The sequence below is a fragment of the Etheostoma spectabile genome, chromosome 12 (genome assembly GCF_008692095.1).
Source record: "Etheostoma spectabile isolate EspeVRDwgs_2016 chromosome 12, UIUC_Espe_1.0, whole genome shotgun sequence".
Classification (NCBI taxonomy): domain Eukaryota; kingdom Metazoa; phylum Chordata; class Actinopteri; order Perciformes; family Percidae; genus Etheostoma; species Etheostoma spectabile.
Genome location: NC_045744.1, coordinates 26,738,293 through 26,758,060, shown reverse-complemented (window position 1 = coordinate 26,758,060; position 19,768 = coordinate 26,738,293). Strand labels below are relative to the sequence as shown.

Sequence of the window (19,768 nt, the reverse complement as noted above, 5' to 3'; positions counted from 1 at the left end):
AAGCGCTTTTACATCTACAGGAAACATTCACCATTCACACACACTGTGGCCGAGGCTCCCATACAGGGTGCCACCCGCTCATCAGATACACACTCACACTCCAATGGTGCAGCACCGGTGGCAATTCGGGGTTCAGTGTCTTGCCCAAAGACACTTCGACATGGGACTGCAGGGCCAGGGATTGAACCATCAACCTTCCAATTGGCAGACAACCGCTCTACCACTGAGCCACAGCCACCCCAAAGGGAGCACTGGATGCTATAAACTCTGCAGGGGGGCCAAACTTTTTAATTTTTCTGTTATTTTGATAGTGTAAATGATGGAAATAAAATCTAACTTCTTGTGACATATTATATGAATGTCTAATCTGTCATTTGATGCCTTTTGGAGATTTTTCCATCTTTTCTTGGCTTCTTTATGCACATTAATACAAATTCCTACCTGGGGTGCCCACACTTTCGAGCCCCACTGTATACCTGTTATATTTGCACAGAGGACCCTGTACCTCTTCCTGAGTTCAACAGCTCAAACTGTGAAAACAAAACGTGAGGTTACCAGACAGACCGGTCTTAGCCGCCCTGATTGCTGCCTGATCAAAAAGCTCCTGCAGGTTGAGAGGTGAAGGTGTTCCCATTATTTTTGCCTTCTTGTCAAATTCCCAAACCAGCTGGTAATACCATGCTGGAGAATTTTCTCTATTGTTGCTCTAAAGATGATTAACATGATATTTTTTTTACAGACCCCCAACACTAAGTCTGAGGAAAAAGTGGAGACGCTGATGAGTTCTGGCACAGACACTTGTTACATGTGTGCACCATAGACTGTTAATATTCAATATATATATATACAGTCTATGGTGAGCACCAACTCAGGTCATTATCTATATACACTCCTATATATTTAAGAGAGGACACCTGCTTGATGTCATGACCATGGAGGGCTACAGGGCTCTGGTCTCCAGCTGATCTGGGGCAGATGTTGCCCCTGTGTAACACTAGAGGGAGCACCTGACCAGCTTCTTGCACACTGGTTATTTAATGTTTAATACATGTTTTAGTTTGTTATATATACTATGTATGTAGGTTGTACAATGTATTCTACACTTCTTGTTTTTTCTGTATGTGTGGTGTGTCCTTGTACCTTGCTGCTTCTAACAGAGTAATTTCCTAATTTGGGGTTATTAAAATCCATCTACAGTATCAATCTACCTGTGCCACAGTTTGAGAAGCTGTGGTGTACAACACAGCTAAACTGCTTATCAATACAAAATGTTTTATCATTGTATTCTGATCTCAAAACGCTCCAAAAGGATCCCTTTGTATATTAAAACAAAATTTCTTCTGGAGAAGCCATTTGACCAAAATTAATCCCACTGATAGGACTCAGCCATGTAGGGTTATTAAACAATACTTTTCCTTCATTACAGTAGACATGTCGAGTTTCGCTCCCGCACGAGGACGTGACCCTTATTTGTGTAATCTACCATACGGACTAAATGTCGACAGACTGTTTAATAATTCATGATTTCTGCAGCTGAAGTGGATTCATTCTTCTGTTTGTTGTTCCAGGTGTATCTTTACATTTAATGTAACAAGATAGACCCGCTTCTAAAGGACTGATCTACTTCTAAAGGACTAATCTACTTCTAAAGGACTAATCTACTTTCAGCTGTAGCCATGGTAACCAGAACATAACTAGCAGTAACTAGTTCAACAACAGCTGATCACCAGGGATGGAGTTAATGTCTTTAAAACAATATCACGACTCACCTGTGTTTCTTAGTGGTCCGATATGTTCTCGGTCACTGATTCCTTGTTGTTTTTCAATTATGTCCTCGTGCCTCTTTAACAAGGAACAAAGTCTGACTTATCCCTTTGTTTTTCATTTTCTTTTTTGTATCTTTATTTAAAACATATAAAGAAGATTAGGCTGACAAACTAGGCTACTCAATGTTGGACAATTCAAGTTAAAGTATTTTACATTTACTGTCACACCTCTTAAACATTATTATTTTTAAATTATCATTTTAAAAATATTCAGAACATCCATTATAGAAAAAAACACGTCAGTGAATAATATAAAAAAAATATAGGTTGAAGTAGCGAAATAAAGTACATCAAAGAATATATCAGAGCAACGCTCTCTTTACCTGACAGTGGCAGTTTCCTCCTGTTGAAACTACAGACTCCAGCAGTCATCAGTGATTTATTAATCACAAGATCTTCATAACGTGCAGGAATCCATGTGTCCATTAAAATCCATCACCAGACATTTCAGCCTCAACAGCGTGAGAGTTGCAGTGAGTAGATTTGGGGTCAAAAACTATTTGTGCTCCTCCTATTAACAGCACCACTGATACCAAACCCAGGGCTGCCAACTTTTCCCAAAACCTTGGAGTGAGATTTGGGGGGGCCAACCCATATTTTGCCACAAAGCAATTTCTGTGGTCTTATCCTTCAGGGTTTAAATTGGGATTTGTTATATGTGGGGGGGGATGGGGGTATGCCCCCCAGAATTTTTTTTTAAATAAAACATTAAATGGCACTTTCTGGAGAGTTTTTTGCAAGAAAATGCAGAAATCAAGTCTTACATGATATGTGCAAAACTGTAGGGTTAAGAACCTGTGTGTTGGTAGTATCACAGACGGCATTTGCATTTACAATTATTACATATTAACTTCTTATGATATAAGACCTGACCCAGACAATGTGCCAAACATAATGAACCACTGAAGAGACAGTAGCATATGCAGAAAGCTGAGAGATGTGGTCTGTGGGGGAAACAGTCCAGGGGTTTCTGGGGGGAACAGGGACCCAAAGTTAAATTAATGTTGAGGGATCAACTAAGACCACTGAAATTCTAAAGAATGAACCATTGAGTTACATAGATCTATCCTTTAAACCTTTGTGCCAAGGCTCAGTAATGTTGGCCCTTATGTCTGTGCCCCATTACTGTATTTATTTTTGGGAAAATAAAGACTATTTGTTCATTTTATAAACATAAAATTAATTATTTACAGTTACATTTAGAGATGCACCGAGGTTAGAGAAGCAAAATAGGGCCCAACGTTGCGCAGTATATATGTATATATAGTTAGTATAACTGTATAGTATAGTATAGCTAGATGTGTTTCATCAGATTTTGCTCATGTTTACAACTTGTGCACATTCAAAATATAACTCCTCACTACTGTTGTCCGACATTTGGAGAGTTGTAATCTAGTCTGCTGTGGATGTTATTGTCCGCTGATATGGTGGATCTCATCAGACCGTCGCACAGACACAGAGGCCCATTTGGGTCTCTGGCTCTGACACAGTTTAGAGGAGGCTGTACGCTTCTTCATCGGAGGTCTGCACGGATGCAACGCCTCACTGCCCACAGCAGAGCGAGTCCACCAGCCGCGCTGCTCACCTCTATTTTTACAGAGAGAGTGGTCACGAAGCGACGGTCGGGTCTGTGATACTCAGAGCTCATACCTGGGCCGGGGGAAATGCACCTGGATGGATCGTAAAAAAAATGTTCTCAGTTTGCGACAATTCGAAACTTCCACAGACAGGAGCGCTCTTGAACCCCTACACGTCTCTGAAAAAACAAACTAGTCACATCACGAGTGGCAGTGGCACAACAGGTAGATCTATAGATAAACTATCTTTCAGAAATTTGAACGACGGGTTGACACTCCGCGTGAGAAATCGGGAGTGTGGCGTGTGGCGGGTGAAACCAGTCAAATGCGTGTGTCTCACGGCCAATGCGTGAGAGTTGGCAGCCCTGAGAGATACGCAGTCGAATGCAGGACGGGTCCTGAGACCGAAGGCCGATGCCGCGGAGTAGAAAAATAGAACGCATTCTGGCCCGGGTCCCAGAGACCCAATTCATTCTGCCCCGGGTCCAGAGACCGACAGCATTCTGCCACGGGTCCCAGAGACCCGACAGCATTTGCCCCGGGCCAGAGACCGACAGCATCTGCCCGGTTCCAGAGACCCGACAACATTCTGCTCGGGTCCCAGAGACTGACAGCATTCTGCCGGGTCCAGAGACCGACAGCATTGTCCCGGGCCAAGACTGACCATTCTGTCCGCGGTCCAGAGACTGACAGCATTCTGTCCGGTCAGAGACTGACAGCTTGTCCGGGTTCAGAGACCGACAGCAGGCCGACAGTCGCTCTCGCCATGAGATGGCGTTGTATTTGCAGCAATGTCCCAGTGAAGTGTGAAAACAATATAGAATATACAATTAAAAGTCTTGGAAAGCGTAACATGTTTATTTTTTTGTCTTGTGTGTGCAGATCGGGATTGTTCTCCCTCCTCAGGAGTCCTGCTGTTAGTCGAGAGAAACGGCTGCGTCGCTGATGCAGGTTTCATCAGATGTAGCACGTAATATGGAACAACAAAGCAAAATAGGGCTGCCAACTCTCACGCATTGGCCGTGAGACACACGCATTTGACTGGTTTCACACGCGCACACGCCACACTCCGATTTCTCACGCTGAAGTGTCAACCGGTCGGCAAATTTCTGAAAGATGAGTTTATCTATAGATCTACCTGTTGTGCCACTGCCACTCGTGATTGACTAGTTGTGTTTTCAGAGACTTTGAGGGGTTCAAGAGCGCTCCCTGTCTGTGGAGTTTCGAATTGTCGCAAACTGAGAACATTTTTTTTACGATCATCCCAGGTGCATTTCCCCGGCTCCAGGTATGAGCTCTGAGTATCACAGACCCGACCGTCGCTTGTGACCACTCTCTCTGTAAAAATAGAGGTGAGCAGCGCGGCTGGTGGACTCGCTCTGCGGTGGGCAGTGAGGCGTTGCATCCGTGCAGACCTCCGATGAAGAGAGCGTACAGCCTCCTCTAAACTTTGTCAGAGACCAGAGACCCAAATGGGCCTCTGTGTCTGTGCGAAGGTCTGAATGAGATCCACCATATCAGCGGAGCAATAACATGCACAGCAGACTAGATTACAACTCTCCAAATGTCGGACAACAGAGATGGAGGAGTTATATTTTGAATGTGCACAAAGTTGTAAATAGAGCAAAAATCTGATGAAACACATCTGAGCTATACTATACTATACAGTATATACTATATATTATACTAATATACTGCAACGGTGGGCCATATTGTGCTTCTCTAACCTCGGTGCATCTCTAAATGTAACTGTAAATAATAATTTAGTGTTTATAAAAGAACATAGTCTTTTTTTCCCAAAAGTAAATACAGTAAGTGGGGCACAGAGCATAGGGCCAAACTTACTGAGCCTTGGCACAAAGGTTAAAGGTAGAATCTATGTAACTCAAGGGTCTTATCTTTAGAATTCAGTGGTCTTAGTGACCTCAACATTAATTTAACTTTGGGTCCCTGTTCCTACACCAGAAACCCCGGACCTGTTCCCCACAGACCCAAATCTTCTCAGCTGTTGCTGACATATGCTACTGTCTCTTCATGTGGTTCATTTGTTGGCACATTGTCTGGGTCAGGTCTATATCATAAGAAGTTAATATTGTAAAATGTAAATGCTAAATGCGTCTGTTGTACTACAACAACAACACAAAGGTTCTTAACCCTACAGTTTTGCACATATCATGTAAGACTTGATTTCTGCATTTTCTTGCAAAAACTCTCCAGAAAGTGCCATTTAATGGTTATTTTTAAAAAAAAAATTCTGGGGGGGCATACCCCATCCCCCCACATATAACAAACCCAATTAAACCTGAAGGATAAAGACCAAAGAAATTGCTTTGTAGCGGCAAAATATGGGTTGGCCCCCAAATCACTCCAAGGTTTGGGAAAAGTTGGAGCCTGGAACAAGAGTTATCTCAAGACACTTTACAGATAGAGTAGGTCTAGACCACACTCCATAATGTACAAGGACCCAACAGTTCTAGTAGTTTCCTCCAGAGCAAGCAACAGTGGCGAGGAAAAACTTCCTTTTAGGCAGAAACCTGGGACAGACCCAGGCTCTTGGTAGGCGGTGTCTGACGACCGGTTGGGGTTAGTGGAAATAACAAAAATAGAAAAAATAGTAGTTTGTAGCAGTTCTTTGTAGTAAGAACTGCAAAGAACTGCTACATCTGTCTACATTTGAATACAGAAGTGAAGTTCATATAACACACGTTAGCACTTCTGGGTATGAGGATGTCCAGATGTGGGGGTCACCTTGGGGAACGGGGACTTTTGCTGGGTTTCTCTGCTCTGTAATAATCTGGCCTCAATGATGAACATGAATCAAATAATCTGAAATAAAACAAACTGAGATAACAGATACTAGATTCCACGACCATGACTTTCCACAGGGGCACAGGTGTCACAGCATTAGAAGGCAAGAACAGATGCATAGATGCGTTTCAAACAACCATATATAATATACATTAGCATTGTCATGTCTATAAGCATGAGATAGTGTGAGATAGTGATGTTTGCAGCTTTAATCAAACATGTATTTGTCACTAGTCTCTGACTCTCACATTGTGACAGAGCCTTTGCACAATTAAAATGTACATCAGTTTTATGTGTTTTTAGCAGATTCATAAATAGGTTTTTATCTACAGTAACTGTCTTAAGACAGTTTTTTTGTAGCGCATCCTTTTCAAAGTGATGTAACAGGCCTTGGTCTTTCAAAGTTATTTGGACAACATTGTTTTTTTGTGGCACTTTTGCTTGTGAAATGCCTTAAAACAATTAATCAATTAGCAAAATAGTTCATTGATTGATTCATTGATCGATTCATTGTTAGGATTCAGCGGGTGGAGCACAAAATTCTGGGCCCTGTAGAAAGGCATTTTCTTTGGCCCCCTCCACAGCTATTCATCCCCCCCCCCCCAAGAAATGCCTCTGGGAAGTGAAACGAAGCGGCTTGCTGTGGATGTTATGGGATGTTATGCTGCCCCTTGGTGGCTGAAGTCCAAACACAGAAAAAAAGGCATGGCTGCACTCTCAAACCCAGGATATGAGTAAAGCGTTGCACAGAGCAGCCTAGCACACTTTCTCAAGCGGGACACTGACTTAAATTTCAGTTTGAGGTACTTTCATGTAACCATTTCGTCCTTAATGCTACTTTAATTATTTTTGACTACTTTATATCAATCTGACAGCTGTAGTTAGGCTATTAGTTATTAGTATTAGATCAAGGTTTTACATACAAAATATATGCTGGTATACATTTTGGTGCGTTATAGATTAATTATAGATTTTATTGTTATAGATTTAATGTTTGCTCTTTAATGTTTTATGTAAAGCACTTTGAAGTGCCTTGTTGCTGAAATGTGCTATACAAATAAAGCTGCCCTGCCTTGCCTTACACAAGTGAATAAAAGGTACCGGTAGTTAGAAATAGCAACATAACAGCAAAAGATTTACACATTTTCATCGTTTTTTTTGTAATGTCAGATTCGATGTGTTAAAAGACCACAATGCAGTTGTTTTTTGCCCCTTCGGCCTAGTGCCTGCTCTTGGTGGGAATTGTTGGGTTTCTGTAAATAACATCACAGAGTACGGTCTAGCTCTTTGATGAAAAGCGCGATGAGATAACTGTTGTTGTGCTTTAGCGCTATATAAATAAAATTGAATTGAATTGAAATCGCTTCATTTTGACCTACAACATGAAATGCTGCTTACGCAGGAATGCACATGTAATAAGAATCCGGTAATATGACACATTCTGCTGCCTAATCAGTACATTTATTTTAATATTTAAAGTTCATTTTGCTTCTATTACTTCTGTACTTGTACATAAGTAGGATTTCAAACACAATACTTTTGCTTGTAGTAGTTTTGCTTCTTTTACTTAAGTAAAAGATATGAATACTTCTTTCACTAGTTGGCTTCACATCACTGTTCATAACACACTGTTACACATGCTCAACTGATTTTAATTACATACTAGCCATATGTTACTATTATTTTTACCTGGTGTTTACGTGTACAGATTGAGCTGATGGTGGCAGCTGATGGGACTGAATGAGAGTGTCCCATCTGTTCCAGGAGCCTCCAGTAGGAGGCAGCACGAGGACACACAACCCACACACATGGACCACATGGGCCTTTTCTATCTGATCTCCCCCCGTCCATTAACACACCACCCTGGGATTTATGGACCTATGTCCAGATTCACATCAGCTACCTGCGCCTGTCGATTTGATTGACGTTTATACCTTTAACTTTATTTCCCCATTTGCACATAACATGCTTACATTTGAGTTTAAATGACCTGATAGTAACAGGAATGTCTGTCTCCAAGGTGCTGATCGATTCTACAACAATGTTACAGACATGACTGGAACCTGTAACCCCATGCTCTATGAAATATTGCTGGAGGTTCATCACTACATACAGTGAAAAATAGTTTAAAAAAAGCCTTGACACAGACCTTTTATGGTGCCATACAATACTAAGCTACTACTTACATTTTCATGTACTGTATATTCAGGTTTTAATGTCAAACATACATGTGGAAGACTCAGTGAATCCATAAGCTTAACTGTATCAGAGGATGGCTTCCATAGTAACCACCTTTAGGCCAGTAAGCCTATCATCCATGTTGTTGAGGTTGTTGTTTTTAATGAATAGGCTTATTTTATGAATAGAGTTATCTGTACTGTATATTTCTAGACACATTTCAAATTCTGGGGGGAAAAAACTTGAAAAAAGTATGAAACACTAATTTGGGGGCTCCGCTGCAGTGACTCTGCGGACCCCCTAGGGGTCACCAACCCCCTGTTGAAGATCTCTGCCACACACCATATGTTGTAAAAAAAAATAGCAATGACTCTGAGGAGCCCCTGTTGAAGTTCTCTGCTCTAAGCCTTACAATGAAAACATACATGTAAAGGTTTGACTTCTTTCTGATTTTAATTGCCAAGTTAAGTAATTTTTTCATAGTGCATACTGGTTTCATATCTGGTTAAATTCAGCCCTCTGCGGTACGACAACACCTACCAGTACCCCAGTGGTGTCATGCCCTCGCAATATTTCTCTCTCTCTCTCTCTGTCTCTCTCTGTCTCTCTCTCTCTCTCTCTTCGGCCATGTCTACAGGTTGTGTTTTCTCCATGTGGCGTTCTTGTTATGGTGGAATATTGGTGGCTCTTTCCTTTTCTCCTCGCAGAGACTGAAAGCAATGACCACTCCAGAAGAGGCCATGTTCCAGCAAAGTAAAACCAAATGTACCAACCGAAGAAAACTGTAAACCCTGAAAAAATCTAATAAGTCAAATAAATAATTTCTTAAGAGGTTTCACAGACTTTAAAAATAGTCTGAAACATAACACAATGTCAACATTATGTAATGTTTTTTTCTCCTGACAGCGTGATGACTTTGAGTTGATTAACATCCTATTTTAAACACGTTTTTTCAAGATTATTTTTTGGCATAATTAGGCCTTTATTGACAGGACAGCTGAAGACAAGGAAAGGGGAGAGAGAGGAGGGAATGACAAGGGCCGCAGGTCGGAGTCGAACCCTGGCCCGCTGCGTCGAGGAGTAATCCTCTAGGCTATGTATTGGCGCCCTCTCTACCAACTAAGCTCACATGTAACAAATTTAATAGAATTTTGCAGGAGTTTATTTAACCTAATTGCATGTGGTCAAATGCATGTGTTTACAGTGTCTATGTGTGTGTGTGTGTGTGTGTGTGTGTGTGCCAGAGAGACTCTCTGTGTTCTACTTAACCTCTACAAGCACATTAACCAGTCAAGTGTTAACTTCAGTGTGGGTGAAATGTAACTTTCAACTTTCAATTTATTATCATAAAGTTTGATCTGCAGCAGGCATCAAATCTACAAGGAGGACATACATAAAATAGTGGCAACAGCAAAAAACACATACAAAAATTCCACATCCCAACTCTATTCTCAAAATGCAAAATAAATACAAAATCTTCCTCCTTCATTTTTTTCCCTTTGATGTGGCCCTGATGATCCGTCCTACACCTGCCAGCTGGACCAGAAGCTGAAAAAACAAGCTAAAAACATTAGAAACAGTAAATAAATACATGTTAAGTTAAAAGTTAAGTCAAGTGCTGTACATTCAATTAAGAATTAATTGAATACACAAATTTGTAATCCATCCAGGCCAATCCAAGCTATGGAAACTTGAGCAGATTCGTCCAGCAGAGGGGGACAGATGTTAGCTGTTGGATCACCAAGGCAACTGTCCCGTCCAGTCCGTAGTTGTGAGGAGATTTTATTATGTACTGTAAATTATCATGACAGATTTTTAGGTATATATCAGTGAGTGGTTGTTTTGGATAGAAGGTGCATGCTTACCAGACATGTTGTAGGGTTAATTCCCTGCAGGTGTTACACTTTTTCTGGCACAATCATGCACAGGTATTTCAAAAAGTTAGAGGGTTAAAACAAAGACCATGTTACTACCAACGCTGGAAAGATAAACAGCGTCTTAGTGTTTACGTCCTGCTTTCTGGGAAAGTTCAAAAGGCCTGCAACACCTTTCTTTGCTTCTCAGGACTTTACGAACATGCACCTGTAGCGCACAGAGCGACGCACACAAAGTAACACACGTCGCCTGTAAATCCGGATATTGATAGGCTGTTGGTGATTTCTCTTCACTGTCCCAGAGTGCTTTGCAGTACCCTGAAGTAGCACAGCATGCATGGTACAGTAATAAGGATGGACCCTGTATTGCTTTGTGCTAATCTTTTATTTGTATTCTAAAACACCTTTTAAAGACTGTCCAAAATTCTGCTGCTAGGCTTTTAACCCACACGAGTAAAAGGGCACATATTACTCCAGTTTTAGCTTCATTGGTTACCAGTCATATTTAGAATGTACTTCAAAATTTTGGTCCTAACTTTTAGAGCCCTACAAGGAGAGGATACATCTCTGACCTGATACAGCTGCGTACATCCTCACGTAGTCTGAAATCAACAGGCCAGAGACTATTAGTTGCCCCCCTTACACATTTTAAAACTAGGGGGGACCGCTCATTTCAAGTTGTTGCACCGAGGTTGTGGAACGCTTTGCCTCCTTCCATGCGCTGCTTAGATTGTGTGGTAAATTTTAAAACTCAGTTGAAATCTCGGCTTTTTAAAGAGGCTTTTAACTAGATGGTAGGGTGGTTAGGCTGGTCTTATGTGTACGTGTTATTCTTTTGTTTTTGTGTGATGTATTGTATTCATGAGAGTTGTTAAATGCTTCCTTTTGTTGTGAAGCACTTTGTGATCTTCATCTGAGAAAAGTGCTATACAAATACATTTTACTTACTTACTTACTTACTTAAACATCGATGCCAGGGGACTACTGATGAAAAACGTACGGCCTTTTAACTAATTCTGTCATTTTTAACCCATGTATAATCATTATTAATTTACACTGTCCCCTACTTAAATGATCGGAATTGAATTGAATTGGTGGCATCATTAACAGTTCTCAGCTATGTACAGATTCAAGATCAGATCTGCATCTGGCCAACATCTGGCACTGATCAATATAGTATACCATAATGCTATAATAATAATAATAATGATAATAACAATAATAATAATAATAATAATAGAGTAACAACTGATGAACCTAAATTCAGCTTCCGTGAATTCAAATACATAATTATTCATCATGACGGTGAAAAATTATGTAATTAAGTAAATATATATAATTTGATGTATAAATCTGTAAAATGTGATGTTAATCTGTAAAGTGGATTTCTCATATAGGAATAAAAAAAAAGTCCAAAACAATGCATCAGTCACTGAAACGAGTAATTTCAACTTTTTTTAAAAACCTTTTTTTCCATCTGTTTCTTGCCCTTGATGTTATAGTTCAAATATCACTGAGCACTCATAATAACAACATTTACCAAAATCTGAAATGTCACAGCGATTTCGAGGAAGAAAAATCGGAATCACGTTTCTTTAAGATCCACCTGATAAAAAAAAAGAAGCAAAAAGCATAAGCAAACAAATACTCATGTATCCGACAGGCCTACAATTTATCAGGAGACATTTTCCAATAATGTACTTTTCTTTGCAGATTTAACATGGACCCACCGCTGGGAGAAAAATGGGACAAGGTGTGCAAGCTGAAAGCCTTAAGACTGTGTGACAACCATGATAAATGCAGCCGGCACTGACACGGCTACGGAAAAAGACAAAAGATACCTTTGTCTTGTCATAATAATCCTAATCTGTTTGAAGATGGGGCCACATTAGCGAGAACAAGAGAGAAAGAGAGGGGGGGGGGAGCAGACAGGAATGATGCAGATTTGTGGTCAGCCGTGATAAATGTTGCCACATCAGAAACAGGGCTCAGTATGATGTTTCTCTCTAATGGCCTGATTGCTCAATTAATTCTGTGGCCCGTTCTTTGCCGGCCGCCTTTAATGTGGAAACAGCTATATTTTCTCCCAGATTAGTATAGATACAGGCTGACAGTCTGCACTGCTCAAGGTATTTGGGAGGTATAATTCATTCATAATGCCACAATGTGCCCCATCTATCATCTCAGGTTTTTTCATCCCTACTTCCGCTTGCTCCCTACTCTCATTCCAGCTCCTGGCTCTTCTGGGGCCGGTGGGGGGGGGGGGGGGGGGGGGGGGGGTGGGGAGGAGGAGTGGAGGGTTTTTATGTGTGTTTGGGGGTGTGTAGGGGCGGTGGGGCATGCAAGGTTGTGAGGTCGGCAGCTTCTCTTCTCCTGATGAATTAGCTGGCATATGCAAGCGATGAATTACCAGGCAACCAGAGTCAATTATCCAAAGGAAGAAAAAAAAAAACGAAACATGGACCCTGCGCCTGTGGCCCCGGGGTCCCTTTTCCAATTCAGAGAGTGATTTGCCCAAATGTAGAAGGGAAGAGAAGAGAAGCAGCCTTGAAGGAGCGAGGGTGATGAGGAGTTAGAAGAAGAAAAAAGAGAAGAGAATGAACGAAACCGCTGTATATGTCTAGGTGTGTCCACCCCCCCATCCCTCACTCTTGTTCCCTCCACCGTTCTCTCGCTCCCCGATCAAATCCAGAAGGCAAAGCGCAGTGTGAAAATGCAAAAGGCTATTATCAGGCCTTCAGAGTGCACAAATGCCACTTATGATGGATGAGTGTGGGATTTAGAAAGGCCTCCTGTCAAACACTGGCCGTTTCCCCTCTTTAACCGGCCCTCCTTCTCCTCACTTGTCTCTTGTATCAAAACCATATCAGGCCCCTGGTTGAAATAGGCCTAAGTGGAAGACATTTATAATATATCGAAGTGGGTGTACACACGTACTCAGAGTGTCCCCTGCTGTTTTTGCCATTTCATTTCTAACCTCTGTTAAAGGGGAGAAGGAAAGATGGGGGTTTGTCTGAGACCGAGAGGGGTGTAGTGCTGTCTTGTGACACTGGTCCATGGAGAAATGAGACCATTAGCAGGACCGGAGTCTCAGTTGGTATTTGAATCTGTGTGAATGTGTTTAAACTATAGAATTTCACTAATGTGAAATAGGAAATGCACCTGCCATCTTATGTCCCTGCCCCCTCTTAAGTGCAACGCTTTTTTCTTTCTTTATCTATTCATTTACATGTAATGCCTGAACATATGTGATGTCTCATATATGCAATATAAGTGAGCTCTCCAAATGTTATCGTATGTTACCATATAGAATGACAATAAAAGCTATCTATCTAAGGAAAGATAGAACACACACATGTCACTTCAGAGTGTCGGAGAGGAAGAGTGGAAGGAAAAGAAAGTCTTACTTTAACAAAGTGCAGCATTGAGGAAATAATATATTTCACAGAACTGCTTCATTGTTTCTATGCAGAAGAGGACCATAACTCTTGAAATCTACCGCATTACATCCACTGACGCCAATCCAGATCACCAGATGAACCAAGAGTTGCTTTCAATTTAATCTCAACGCTTGGACTCGCAGTGCAACCACACTGCTTTAACTGTGTAAGAGAAAAGAGGATAAGATAGTGGGCAACCACAGCCAAACGTCATTAACAGTTTTAAATCCTAAACTTGATGACTGCCAAAAGAAAACCCAATACCATTAACAAAAGATTCTTAAGTTATAAGAATGAGTGATTTAAATGCTTGGAGAGATGGAGATGGAAAAGAGGGATATAAGAATAAAACAAAAGACAATGCTATCCGAATGTTTCGCTGGCACCAACAATGGCCTCCACAGCACTTTCAATGAACCTTGGACAAAAGTCGAGAAAGCCACAACACACACAGATATTTAGCAAGGAAATAAATAACAGAAATGAAAACACACACACTGAAAACAATTTTCTTCCAACATCTCGTTTATTGTGACGCCCAACCAGGGCTAGACTAACCATGAGGTACTTCTGCAGGTATGGGGTGTGTGTGTAGAGATTGTGGAGTCACCACAATTTACACACACACACGCACGCACGCACGCATGCACACACACACACACGCACACACACACACACACTTGGCACATGTAGCATTACCTTTGTAATGCTACGTGGGTTATTCCCTAGAATAACCATGGGTTATTCCCTAGAGTAACCCATGAGGTACTTCTGCAGGTATGGTGTGTGTATGGAGATTTTGAAGTTGCCACATTTTACACACACACACACACACACACACACACACACACACACACACACACCACACACACACACCTAAAACAAACGTCTTAACCCTCAAACAGCCCTTTAAAGTTGTCCACAAAGCTGTCGGGACTCCGTATACTGAACTCCCGGTTTTTGGACCTCACAAATATAGTTAAACAAGAACAAACACACACACACACACACACACACGCGCACACACGCACGCACACACACACACACACACACACACCCACAGAAACCACAATTTAGAAAATAAAAACTGATCTATAGTATATTTACTTGCACAAACCATGGTAAATGTACTGTAGCAAAGAACAAGCCTGCATCAACCTGAGTCACTTTAACCTTAACACCTTGTCCTCTGATGGAGACTAGGTTAAAGCTACAGTAGGCCTATATTACTGTATCATTTGAGAATGATTAGCTCACAAAGTACTGCATATTTGGTTTCCTGCCACTCCAAGTGGTATTACTATTGGTATAACATTTTAATTTGGCAAAAACCTACTGAAAAAATAGAAAGCCAATCAAATTGACTGTGTTTCATACAAAATTTAGTGAATTGCAATCAATATTTATTTTGATAAACAAAAAATGCTGTCCTGATCTCGGCATATGGAGTGACCCAAAATGTACTGCATAAAACGGCTCTGTTCCAAGGAAACATTTCAATTATTAGAATTGTTACAAATGCCAATGGGATTTTGAATGAGGTTTTATTACTTCTGGAACAGAACCTGGAATATTCATATCATGTCTTTATAGTTATAGACTATATTTAGAATTGTCTCTCACTGATTCCAGTACAGCTTTCCAGAAGTGGTGCGTCTCCGCTACTGTCTATCGTCACAGTTTCCCTGTGGGACTACCAGCCCCTTCACTTCCTCTATTACCCTCTCACACACCCTTACATCCTCCTACACACAACCCAACACACACACAACACACACACACACACACACACACACACACACACACCTCCCTCCCGCCCGCGGCGGGACATACTCCACAATAGAGAACAGAGTGGTTTGGGAAATGATGGCCATTTATAACTGCCTGACGCTGTATCACACACACAACACAACACGCACCCACACCACACGCACGCACGCACGACACGCACACACACGCACACCCACACGCCCGCAACACACCACACACACACACACACCCACACACACACAAACAACACACCAAACCACACACACACCACCCACCACACACAACACACCACACACAAACACACCCACACCACACAAACAAACAAACTGAGAGGTGGGGCTGGGGTGGCAACGGAGAGAGGGCGAAAAGGGAGAAACGCACCTTCTCCTGGCTAATGTCACACGCACACACACCCACACACACACACACACACACACACACACACACACACACACACACACACTCACACTCCTGTTTAACACTTAACTGCACAGATGAGCACTGTACACACATGTTGCATCACATCCAAACAATGTGTTTCTTAGATGACTGTGGAATATGTGTGTGTGTGTGAGTGTGTGTGTGTGTGTGTGAGAGAGTGCAGTACCGGAGCAGGTGTGTACATGCAAAATAAGGGAAATATTTAAAATGCTAACAGAAAATGAATACCACAGAGCTAACTCTGGTCATTCATTTTCCTTTGTGCACAATTCTTCTTCTGATTGGTTAACAGAAGTGAGGAAAGGCACATTTTATAACTTGTAATTCTTTCTGATCCTGTCAAAATACAATACAGTACAATCTTACTGAAGAGGATAAATCCAAATTCTGACTTTATTTTTAGAATTCTGACTTTTTCCCAAAACACATTGAACTGGGAATTCTGAGAAAAAAAATCAGAATTCTGACTTTAAACTCAGAACTCATACATTTTTTTTACATTGACCCCAATCCTCTTCCGTACGATCTCATTCAATCTGTTCTGGAGCGTTCAATTATATAACATCATCTTAACAAATAAATTGCCATTTTGTCTTTTGCACATTAAGAATTTATCGGTAAGAAACTGTTCTTGGGGCAAAACTCAAAACTTGTAATATGTGGAATGGACACAGCTCAAGTCTTAACACTTTGACTTGTCATGGGAGAAAAAGCTCAGATTTAACGGTGTCCCTCTAAGTGAGCTGGCATTCAAAATTTCCAGTGATGATTATGATTGACTTCTGCTCACTACACGTTAAAAGAATCAGTCAAATGATGAAAACAGGCTCCTTGTGACTGGTAATAACAACATTTTCTGAGAAAGACAGCTTGGATGACAGAGATCCAGTGCTTTTAAGTTAATTAGACCGCTTGCCGATGACTATAAAATATATAAAACTATTGTGAGGGTGTAGGTTGTGCATACATTTGTATTTCTGCATGTGTGCGTGCCTGTGTGTGTGTGTGTGTGTGTGTGTGTGTGTGTGTGTGTGTGAGGACTCGGCCTGTCACTGTGCTGGATGGGCTGTCACGTTGTTAATTGCCTGAGTGTGACCCTGCCCCGCTCTGCTCACCTGGCTAATTACTGTGTCTTTCCAGCCAGGAGATTGAAACGAATTCCACTCCATTCAAGCTTCATTGGCATGAAAGTGAGGTTACTGACATTGTCATAATACAGTACAGTACAGCGGGTTTGTCCTTCCAGTGATATTTTACTACGAGAGCGTCATCGCTGTCTGGCTAACAAACGCTGACGTTGAAAGTCTTGTTAAACTGATACGTTGGTCTGGTGTCGTAATCCACATTTCACCATGTTTTAAAATGTTAGTAAAGTATAAGTGGTTGACACACTGGTATGGCCCCAACTTTGTGCATTGAAAAAATGGCACCCGTAAAAACAGTTCCCTCTGAATATATTTCAAAATTTCCAAAACTGAAAGTCACAATAACACAAGTTCTCGATCGCAATCCAGAAAACAAGAAGATAGAAATTCTACTGAGGGCCAAGAAGTTAAAAAACAGCAAAAAAAGGAAAGACAGAAACAGAGCAGTCTGAATTGAATCTGATTGGAGGCCATGCAAATAACATGCTAATGTGATGCTAATGAGCAGAGGGAGGGAGGGAGGGAGGGAGTGTCAGGTAGGAGGTAAAGTTTGGTTAGAGAGCGAGCTGGCGAGACAGCAGGCAAATGTGCAACGGTCGGGTGAGCAGTGAGCGGGCTACCCATGATGCCTTCGATGAGAGACGGAACATTAAACGATAGAAGGACGGAGAGATGGAGAGAGACTTGGAGGAAAGGCCCTGTGGGCTAATGAATGCTGATTCATTCCCAAATTACATTTCACAACTTTATTGTGTCTTTTGTCCTGTGGTGCACGTTGTCTGTTAAATCAGTCATATTCTTTGCTCGTTAATTTGAACTCGCTTGTATTTTAAAGCTCCATTAAACTCAGGTTTAATGCCACCTGAAGCACTAGTCTGCAGCAACAACTATTCAGCGTAGTAATTCCTCAGATTACTCACAACTTGCTCTTCCCTGTAGTTGGAAATCTGGCCTCTGCTGTGTTCCTCATGACGTGAATTTTTGGTGCATGGTTGGATTTTCAACCAGACAAAGCGAGCAACTTCTCTGAGATTTCCTAACTCTAGGGCCCCCAAAAGCTGCAGTCTCACCCCTCAGTCACATTAGCTACAAGAGACAGCGACAAAGCGACAGGCTGCTATTCATTTTCAACGGGAGTGGCCGTTTGCCAGCAACAAGCGACGAGCTTTGGCGGGGCCAAACTACACAAGAAGTCTATTTTATGCAAATGAGGAATCGATGCGACAAAATGTCTGCCAATTGGAGTGAAGGCAGCGTGAGGGCAGCGTGGCATATGTCCGTTGGTTGCTCGAGCCAATGAAAATCATTCAAAATGGCGGAAACGCTTCAGGACATCGTATTCCTATATATATCTGATATGTTTGGCATTTTATCTCAAGAAGTAAATACTTAAAAACCTTGTTCTTGCGACTTGACAATACCTCTGAAGTGACATGTGAGACCTCTTGCAGATACCATCCATCCACTGCGTCAAACGCCAAGCAACAAGGAGTAGGCGAGGCACACCCAGGAACGCCCATCAAGCGAGTGTGTGTCGCTGTCTCTTGTGATTGTAGGGTTAGGCTACTTTTTGAAACAAAAATGATCTCTGATTCCTTATCAGTTCTGTAGAATTAATCTCCATCCTTATTAACACGTCTGACGACACATATCACATGGCCTTCTGTATACAGTGGGCATGTGAGTGCCGGTGTATACAGGAGGCACATTGTCTGAAGTTCATGGTTGTAGACAATGAGAATTTGCATGCTGTATGTTCAATCATTATTCTTTGACAGGCTGGCGCAAAAGACAACTATTCTATTCATTTGCAAAGCCAAAGATGTTGGTGGATGTTACCACTGCCTAATCAGATTTATTGGAAGTGAGTTAACCTATGACTGCATCAAAAGCTGTTAAAAACACAACTGTCAGGATCTTGCTGTGACTGACTGCCGTTGTGCCACTCTTGTGGCCATTTTGTGTGTTGTGTTGTGTTGTGTCTGACAACCATGAGTCATGATTTCAGAGTGTATTTCATTTCACACACAGTTCGTCAATACCTTTGATAAATAAACTTGCCTCCAACAGTTATTCTCTTTATACTTGAGTCAGTCATGGAGTCAGAGGGACTGGGCCTGGGCTCTGGTAATGGTACCACTCCGTCTTTTCTGACACAACGACACTCACAGCTGCTTCATCTGCTCCTGTCACTGTCTCCGCGTTAAAGACCTTCTGAAGAGACAAAGGGCAAATATCTTTTTTATATGCCTGTCGGGTTTTCCACAGCTTTTAGAGGCCAACACATGCACACATGTGCATTCATCAGAGCTGGGGTGGAGACGGAGATGGTGCAGAAACCGAAAAAAAAGTTGATCATCTGCATCCCCCTGATGTGGTGGAGGTGAGAGAGAGCATCTCAATGGCAGACAAGCACAGCGAGGGAAAATGACAATATTTAAAATAGGAGACACGACTCCATTTCTTTTTGAACAAAATATTAATGATCTTTCATTTGGATCTCATCACAGATGCGGCCGGGGGAAAATTGCATTCTGCGCGGCAGAAGTCTGGGGAAGACATGAGACAGGATAATAGCCAATAGGTGTTTGGAGACAGGGAGTCAGAATGAATGAGAAGGAAAGACAGAGAGAAACAGAATTGACAAATTCCCATGATGGGTATGCCATGAGATAAGGGGGAGGAGGGAGGTTGGGGTGGGGGGGGGGG

The 19,768-nt window shown here is 41.7% G+C and overlaps 1 protein-coding gene across 1 annotated transcript in view; it reads right to left on the bottom strand.

Moving 5' to 3' along the window:
- LOC116699366 (tumor necrosis factor receptor superfamily member 14-like) overlaps positions 1-1,869 on the bottom strand; it is an 11,263-nt gene extending 9,394 nt beyond the window's left edge. The window contains exon 1 of the mRNA XM_032531901.1: positions 1,770-1,869. The gene's annotated coding sequence lies outside the window, so the exon portion shown is untranslated. The remainder of the gene's footprint in view (positions 1-1,769) is intronic.
- Positions 1,870-19,768: the final 17,899 nt, after the last annotated feature.